At 64.5% G+C, this 7,500-nt stretch overlaps 1 protein-coding gene across 1 annotated transcript in view; it reads right to left on the bottom strand.

Annotated features, from left to right (window-relative positions):
• The window catches only part of LOC123732709 (DNA topoisomerase 3-alpha-like), a 43,923-nt gene that overhangs the window by 3,802 nt on the left and 32,621 nt on the right, over positions 1-7,500 (bottom strand). The gene's annotated exons all lie outside the window — the stretch shown is intronic.

The raw sequence follows: 7,500 nt of genomic DNA, 5'->3' as shown, positions 1-7,500 counted from the left end.
CCAGTCCCTTCCCCCAGTACCTACCCTCCACCAGTCCCTTCCCCCCAGTACCTACCCTCCACCAGTCCCTTCCCCCCAGTACCTACCCTCCACCAGTCCCCCCAGTACCTACCCTCCACCAGTCCCTTCCCCCCAGTACCTACCCTCCACCAGTCCCTTCCCCCCAGTACCTACCCTCCACCAGTCCCCCCAGTACCTACCCTCCACCAGTCCCATCCCCCAGTACCTACCCTCCACCAGTCCCCCCAGTACCTACCCTCCACCAGTCCCTTCCCCCCAGGACCTACCCTCCACCAGTCCCCCCAGTACCTACCCTCCACCAGTCCCATCCCCCAGTACCTACCCTCCACCAGTCCCCCCAGTACCTACCCTCCACCAGTCCCTTCCCCCAGTACCTACCCTCCACCAGTCCCATCCCCCAGTACCTACCCTCCACCAGTCCCTTCCCCCCAGTACCCTCCACCAGTCCCTTCCCCCAGTACCTACCCTCCACCAGTCCCATCCCCCCAGTACCTACCCTCCACCAGTCCCTTCCCCCCAGTACCTACCCTCCACCAGTCCCTTCCCCCCAGTACCTACCCTCCACCAGTCCCTTCCCCCCAGTACCTACCCTCCACCAGTCCCATCCCCCAGTACCTAGCCTCCACCAGTCCCTTCCCCCCAGTACCTACCCTCCACCAGTCCCTTCCCCCCAGTACCTACCCTCCACCAGTCCCTTCCCCCAGTACCTACCCTCCACCAGTCCCCCCAGTACCTACCCTCCACCAGTCCCTTCCCCCCAGTACCTACCCTCCACCAGTCCCTTCCCCCCAGTACCTACCCTCCACCAGTCCCTTCCCCCCAGTACCTACCCTCCACCAGTCCCTTCCCCCAGTACCTACCCTCCACCAGTCCCTTCCCCCAGTACCTACCCTCCACCAGTCCCATCCCCCCAGTACGTACCCTCCACCAGTCCCCCCAGTACCTACCCTCCACCAGTCCCATCCCCCCAGTACCTACCCTCCACCAGTCCCTTCCCCCCAGTACCTACCCTCCCCCAGTCCCCCCAGTACCTACCCTCCACCAGTCCCCCCAGTAACTACCCTCCACCAGTCCCATCCCCAGTACCTACCCTCCACCAGTCCCCCCAGTACCTACCCTCCACCAGTCCCATCCCCCCAGTACCTACCCTCCACCAGCCCCCCCCAGTACTTACCCTCCACCAGTCCCATCCCCCCAGTACCTACCCTCCACCAGTCCCTTCCCCCCAGTACCTACCCTCCACCAATCCCCCCAGTACCTACCCTCCACCAGTCCCCCCAGTACCTACCCTCCACCAGTCCCTTCCCCCCAGTACCCTCCACCAGTCCCATCCCCCCAGTACCTACCCTCCACCAGTCCCCCAGTACTTACCCTCCATCCAGTCCCCCCAGTACCTACCCTCCCCCAGTCCCCCCAGTACCTACCCTCCACCAGTCCCATCCCCCCAGTACCTACCCTCCACCAGTCCCTTCCCCCCAGTACCTACCCTCCACCAGTCCCTTCCCCCCAGTACCTACCCTCCACCAGTCCCTTCCCCCCAGTACCTACCCTCCACCAGTCCCTTCCCCCCCAGTACCTACCCTCCACCAGTCCCCCCAGTACCTACCCTCCACCAGTCCCTTCCCCCCAGTACATACCCTCCACCAGTCCCTTCCCCCCAGTACCTACCCTCCACCAGTCCCTTCCCCCAGTACCTACCCTCCACCAGTCCCTTCCCCCCAGTACCCTCCACCAGTCCCTTCCCCCCAGTACCTACCCTCCACCAGTCCCCCCAGTACCTACCCTCCACCAGTCCCTTCCCCCCAGTACCTACCCTCCACCAGTCCCTTCCCCCCAGTACCTACCCTCCACCAGTCCCTTCCCCCCAGTACCTACCCTCCACCAGTCCCATCCCCCCAGTACCTACCCTCCACCAGTCCCTTCCCCCCAGTACCTACCCTCCACCAGTCCCTTCCCCCCAGTACCTACCCTCCACCAGTCCCTTCCCCCCAGTACCTACCCTCCACCAGTCCCCCCAGTACCTACCCTCCACCAGTCCCATCCCCCCAGTACCTACCCTCCACCAGTCCCTTCCCCCAGTACCTACCCTCCACCAGTCCCCCCAGTACCTACCCTCCACCAGTCCCTTCCCCCCAGTACCTACCCTCCACCAGTCCCTTCCCCCCAGTACCTACCCTCCACCAGTCCCTTCCCCCAGTACCTACCCTCCACCAGTCCCTTCCCCCCAGTACCTACCCTCCACCAGTCCCTTCCCCCCAGTACCTACCCTCCACCAGTCCCCCCAGTACCTACCCTCCACCAGTCCCTTCCCCCCAGTACCTACCCTCCACCAGTCCCCCCAGTACCTACCCTCCACCAGTCCCTTCCCCCAGTACCTACCCTCCACCAGTCCCATCCCCCCAGTACTTACCCTCCACCAGTCCCCCCAGTACCTACCCTCCACCAGTCCCTTCCCCCCAGTACCTACCCTCCACCAGTCCCTTCCCCCCAGTACTCACCCTCCACCAGTCCCTTCCCCCCAGTACCTACCCTCCACCAGTCCCCCCAGTACCTACCCTCCACCAGTCCCATCCCCCCAGTACCTACCCTCCACCAGTCCCTTCCCCCCAGTACCTACCCTCCACCCCCCTTCCCCCCAGTACCTACCCTCCACCAGTCCCTTCCCCCAGTACCTACCCTCCACCAGTCCCCCCAGTACCTACCCTCCACCAGTCCCCCCAGTACCTACCCTCCACCAGTCCCGTCCCCCAGCACCTACCCTCCACCAGTCCCTTCCCCCCAGTACCTACCCTCCACCAGTCCCGTCCCCCAGTACCTACCCTCCACCAGTCCCCCCAGTACCTAACCTCCACCAGTCCCCCCAGTACCTACCCTCCACCAGTCCCCCCAGTACCTACCCTCCACCAGTCCCTTCCCCCCAGTACCTACCCTCCACCAGTCCCCCCAGTACCTACCCTCCACCAGTCCCTTCCCCCAGTACCTACCCTCCACCAGTCCCTTCCCCCCAGTACCTACCCTCCACCAGTCCCTTCCCCCCAGTACCTACCCTCCACCAGTCCCTTCCCCCCAGTACCTACCCTCCACCAGTCCCTTCCCCCCAGTACCTACCCTCCACCAGTCCCTTCCCCCAGTACCTACCCTCCACCAGTCCCTTCCCCCCAGTACCTACCCTCCACCAGTCCCTTCCCCCCAGTACCTACCCTCCACCAGTCCCATCCCCCAGTACCTAGCCTCCACCAGTCCCTTCCCCCCAGTACCTACCCTCCACCAGTCCCTTCCCCCCAGTACCTACCCTCCACCAGTCCCATCCCCCCAGTACCTACCCTCCACCAGTCCCTTCCCCCAGTACCTACCCTCCACCAGTCCATTCCCCCCAGTACCTACCCTCCACCAGTCCCATCCCCCCAGTACCTACCCTCCACCAGTCCCCCCAGTACCTACCCTCCACCAGTCCCTTCCCCCCAGTACCTACCCTCCACCAGTCCCTTCCCCCCAGTACCTACCCTCCACCAGTCCCTTCCCCCAGTACCTACCCTCCACCAGTCCCCCCAGTACCTACCCTCCACCAGTCCCCCCAGTACCTACCCTCCACCAGTCCCCCCAGTACCTACCCTCCACCAGTCCCTTCCCCCAGTACCTACCCTCCACCAGTCCCTTCCCCCCAGTACCTACCCTCCACCAGTCCCCCCAGTACCTACCCTCCACCAGTCCCCCCAGTACCTACCCTCCACCAGTCCCTTCCCCCCAGTACCTACCCTCCACCAGTCCCATCCCCCAGTACCTACCCTCCACCAGTCCCCCCAGTACCTACCCTCCACCAGTCCCTTCCCCCAGTACCTACCCTCCACCAGTCCCATCCCCCAGTACCTACCCTCCACCAGTCCCTTCCCCCCAGTACCCTCCACCAGTCCCTTCCCCCAGTACCTACCCTCCACCAGTCCCATCCCCCCAGTACCTACCCTCCACCAGTCCCTTCCCCCCAGTACCTACCCTCCACCAGTCCCTTCCCCCCAGTACCTACCCTCCACCAGTCCCTTCCCCCCAGTACCTACCCTCCACCAGTCCCATCCCCCAGTACCTAGCCTCCACCAGTCCCTTCCCCCCAGTACCTACCCTCCACCAGTCCCTTCCCCCCAGTACCTACCCTCCACCAGTCCCTTCCCCCAGTACCTACCCTCCACCAGTCCCCCCAGTACCTACCCTCCACCAGTCCCTTCCCCCCAGTACCTACCCTCCACCAGTCCCTTCCCCCCAGTACCTACCCTCCACCAGTCCCTTCCCCCCAGTACCTACCCTCCACCAGTCCCTTCCCCCAGTACCTACCCTCCACCAGTCCCTTCCCCCAGTACCTACCCTCCACCAGTCCCATCCCCCCAGTACGTACCCTCCACCAGTCCCCCCAGTACCTACCCTCCACCAGTCCCATCCCCCCAGTACCTACCCTCCACCAGTCCCTTCCCCCCAGTACCTACCCTCCCCCAGTCCCCCCAGTACCTACCCTCCACCAGTCCCCCCAGTAACTACCCTCCACCAGTCCCATCCCCAGTACCTACCCTCCACCAGTCCCCCCAGTACCTACCCTCCACCAGTCCCATCCCCCCAGTACCTACCCTCCACCAGCCCCCCCCAGTACTTACCCTCCACCAGTCCCATCCCCCCAGTACCTACCCTCCACCAGTCCCTTCCCCCCAGTACCTACCCTCCACCAATCCCCCCAGTACCTACCCTCCACCAGTCCCCCCAGTACCTACCCTCCACCAGTCCCTTCCCCCCAGTACCCTCCACCAGTCCCATCCCCCCAGTACCTACCCTCCACCAGTCCCCCAGTACTTACCCTCCATCCAGTCCCCCCAGTACCTACCCTCCCCCAGTCCCCCCAGTACCTACCCTCCACCAGTCCCATCCCCCCAGTACCTACCCTCCACCAGTCCCTTCCCCCCAGTACCTACCCTCCACCAGTCCCTTCCCCCCAGTACCTACCCTCCACCAGTCCCTTCCCCCCAGTACCTACCCTCCACCAGTCCCTTCCCCCCAGTACCTACCCTCCACCAGTCCCCCCAGTACCTACCCTCCACCAGTCCCTTCCCCCCAGTACATACCCTCCACCAGTCCCTTCCCCCCAGTACCTACCCTCCACCAGTCCCTTCCCCCAGTACCTACCCTCCACCAGTCCCTTCCCCCCAGTACCCTCCACCAGTCCCTTCCCCCCAGTACCTACCCTCCACCAGTCCCCCCCAGTACCTACCCTCCACCAGTCCCTTCCCCCCAGTACCTACCCTCCACCAGTCCCTTCCCCCCAGTACCTACCCTCCACCAGTCCCTTCCCCCCAGTACCTACCCTCCACCAGTCCCATCCCCCCAGTACCTACCCTCCACCAGTCCCTTCCCCCCAGTACCTACCCTCCACCAGTCCCTTCCCCCCAGTACCTACCCTCCACCAGTCCCTTCCCCCCAGTACCTACCCTCCACCAGTCCCCCCAGTACCTACCCTCCACCAGTCCCATCCCCCCAGTACCTACCCTCCACCAGTCCCTTCCCCCAGTACCTACCCTCCACCAGTCCCCCCAGTACCTACCCTCCACCAGTCCCTTCCCCCCAGTACCTACCCTCCACCAGTCCCTTCCCCCCAGTACCTACCCTCCACCAGTCCCTTCCCCCAGTACCTACCCTCCACCAGTCCCTTCCCCCCAGTACCTACCCTCCACCAGTCCCTTCCCCCAGTACCTACCCTCCACCAGTCCCCCCAGTACCTACCCTCCACCAGTCCCTTCCCCCCAGTACCTACCCTCCACCAGTCCCCCCAGTACCTACCCTCCACCAGTCCCTTCCCCCAGTACCTACCCTCCACCAGTCCCATCCCCCCAGTACTTACCCTCCACCAGTCCCCCCAGTACCTACCCTCCACCAGTCCCTTCCCCCCAGTACCTACCCTCCACCAGTCCCTTCCCCCCAGTACTCACCCTCCACCAGTCCCTTCCCCCCAGTACCTACCCTCCACCAGTCCCCCCAGTACCTACCCTCCACCAGTCCCATCCCCCCAGTACCTACCCTCCACCAGTCCCTTCCCCCCAGTACCTACCCTCCACCCCCCTTCCCCCCAGTACCTACCCTCCACCAGTCCCTTCCCCCAGTACCTACCCTCCACCAGTCCCCCCAGTACCTACCCTCCACCAGTCCCCCCAGTACCTACCCTCCACCAGTCCCGTCCCCCAGCACCTACCCTCCACCAGTCCCTTCCCCCCAGTACCTACCCTCCACCAGTCCCGTCCCCCAGTACCTACCCTCCACCAGTCCCCCCAGTACCTAACCTCCACCAGTCCCCCCAGTACCTACCCTCCACCAGTCCCCCCAGTACCTACCCTCCACCAGTCCCTTCCCCCCAGTACCTACCCTCCACCAGTCCCCCCAGTACCTACCCTCCACCAGTCCCTTCCCCCAGTACCTACCCTCCACCAGTCCCTTCCCCCAGTACCTACCCTCCACCAGTCCCTTCCCCCCAGTACCTACCCTCCACCAGTCCCTTCCCCCAGTACCTACCCTCCACCAGTCCCTTCCCCCCAGTACCTACCCTCCACCAGTCCCTTCCCCAGTACCTACCCTCCACCAGTCCCTTCCCCCCAGTACCTACCCTCCACCAGTCCCTTCCCCCCAGTACCTACCCTCCACCAGTCCCATCCCCCAGTACCTAGCCTCCACCAGTCCCTTCCCCCCAGTACCTACCCTCCACCAGTCCCTTCCCCCCAGTACCTACCCTCCACCAGTCCCATCCCCCCAGTACCTACCCTCCACCAGTCCCTTCCCCCAGTACCTACCCTCCACCAGTCCATTCCCCCAGTACCTACCCTCCACCAGTCCCATCCCCCCAGTACCTACCCTCCACCAGTCCCCCCAGTACCTACCCTCCACCAGTCCCTTCCCCCCAGTACCTACCCTCCACCAGTCCCTTCCCCCCAGTACCTACCCTCCACCAGTCCCTTCCCCCAGTACCTACCCTCCACCAGTCCCCCCAGTACCTACCCTCCACCAGTCCCCCCAGTACCTACCCTCCACCAGTCCCCCCAGTACCTACCCTCCACCAGTCCCTTCCCCCAGTACCTACCCTCCACCAGTCCCTTCCCCCAGTACCTACCCTCCACCAGTCCCCCCAGTACCTACCCTCCACCAGTCCCCCCAGTACCTACCCTCCACCAGTCCCTTCCCCCCAGTACCTACCCTCCACCAGTCCCATCCCCCAGTACCTACCCTCCACCAGTCCCTTCCCCCCAGTACCTACCCTCCACCAGTCCCTTCCCCAGTACCTCACCCTCCACCAGTCCCCCCAGTACCTACCCTCCACCAGTCCCTTCCCCCCAGTACCTACCCTCCACCAGTCCCTTCCCCCCAGTACCTACCCTCCACCAGTCCCTTCCCCCCAGTACCTACCCTCCACCAGTCCCTTCCCCCCAGTACCTACCCTCCACCAGTCCCTTCCCCCCAGTA

Source organism: Salmo salar, unplaced genomic scaffold (genome assembly GCF_965601325.2).
Source record: "Salmo salar unplaced genomic scaffold, fSalSal1 ptg000691l, whole genome shotgun sequence".
Classification (NCBI taxonomy): Eukaryota; Metazoa; Chordata; class Actinopteri; order Salmoniformes; family Salmonidae; genus Salmo; species Salmo salar.
This window is presented reverse-complemented; position numbering and strand designations above follow the sequence as displayed.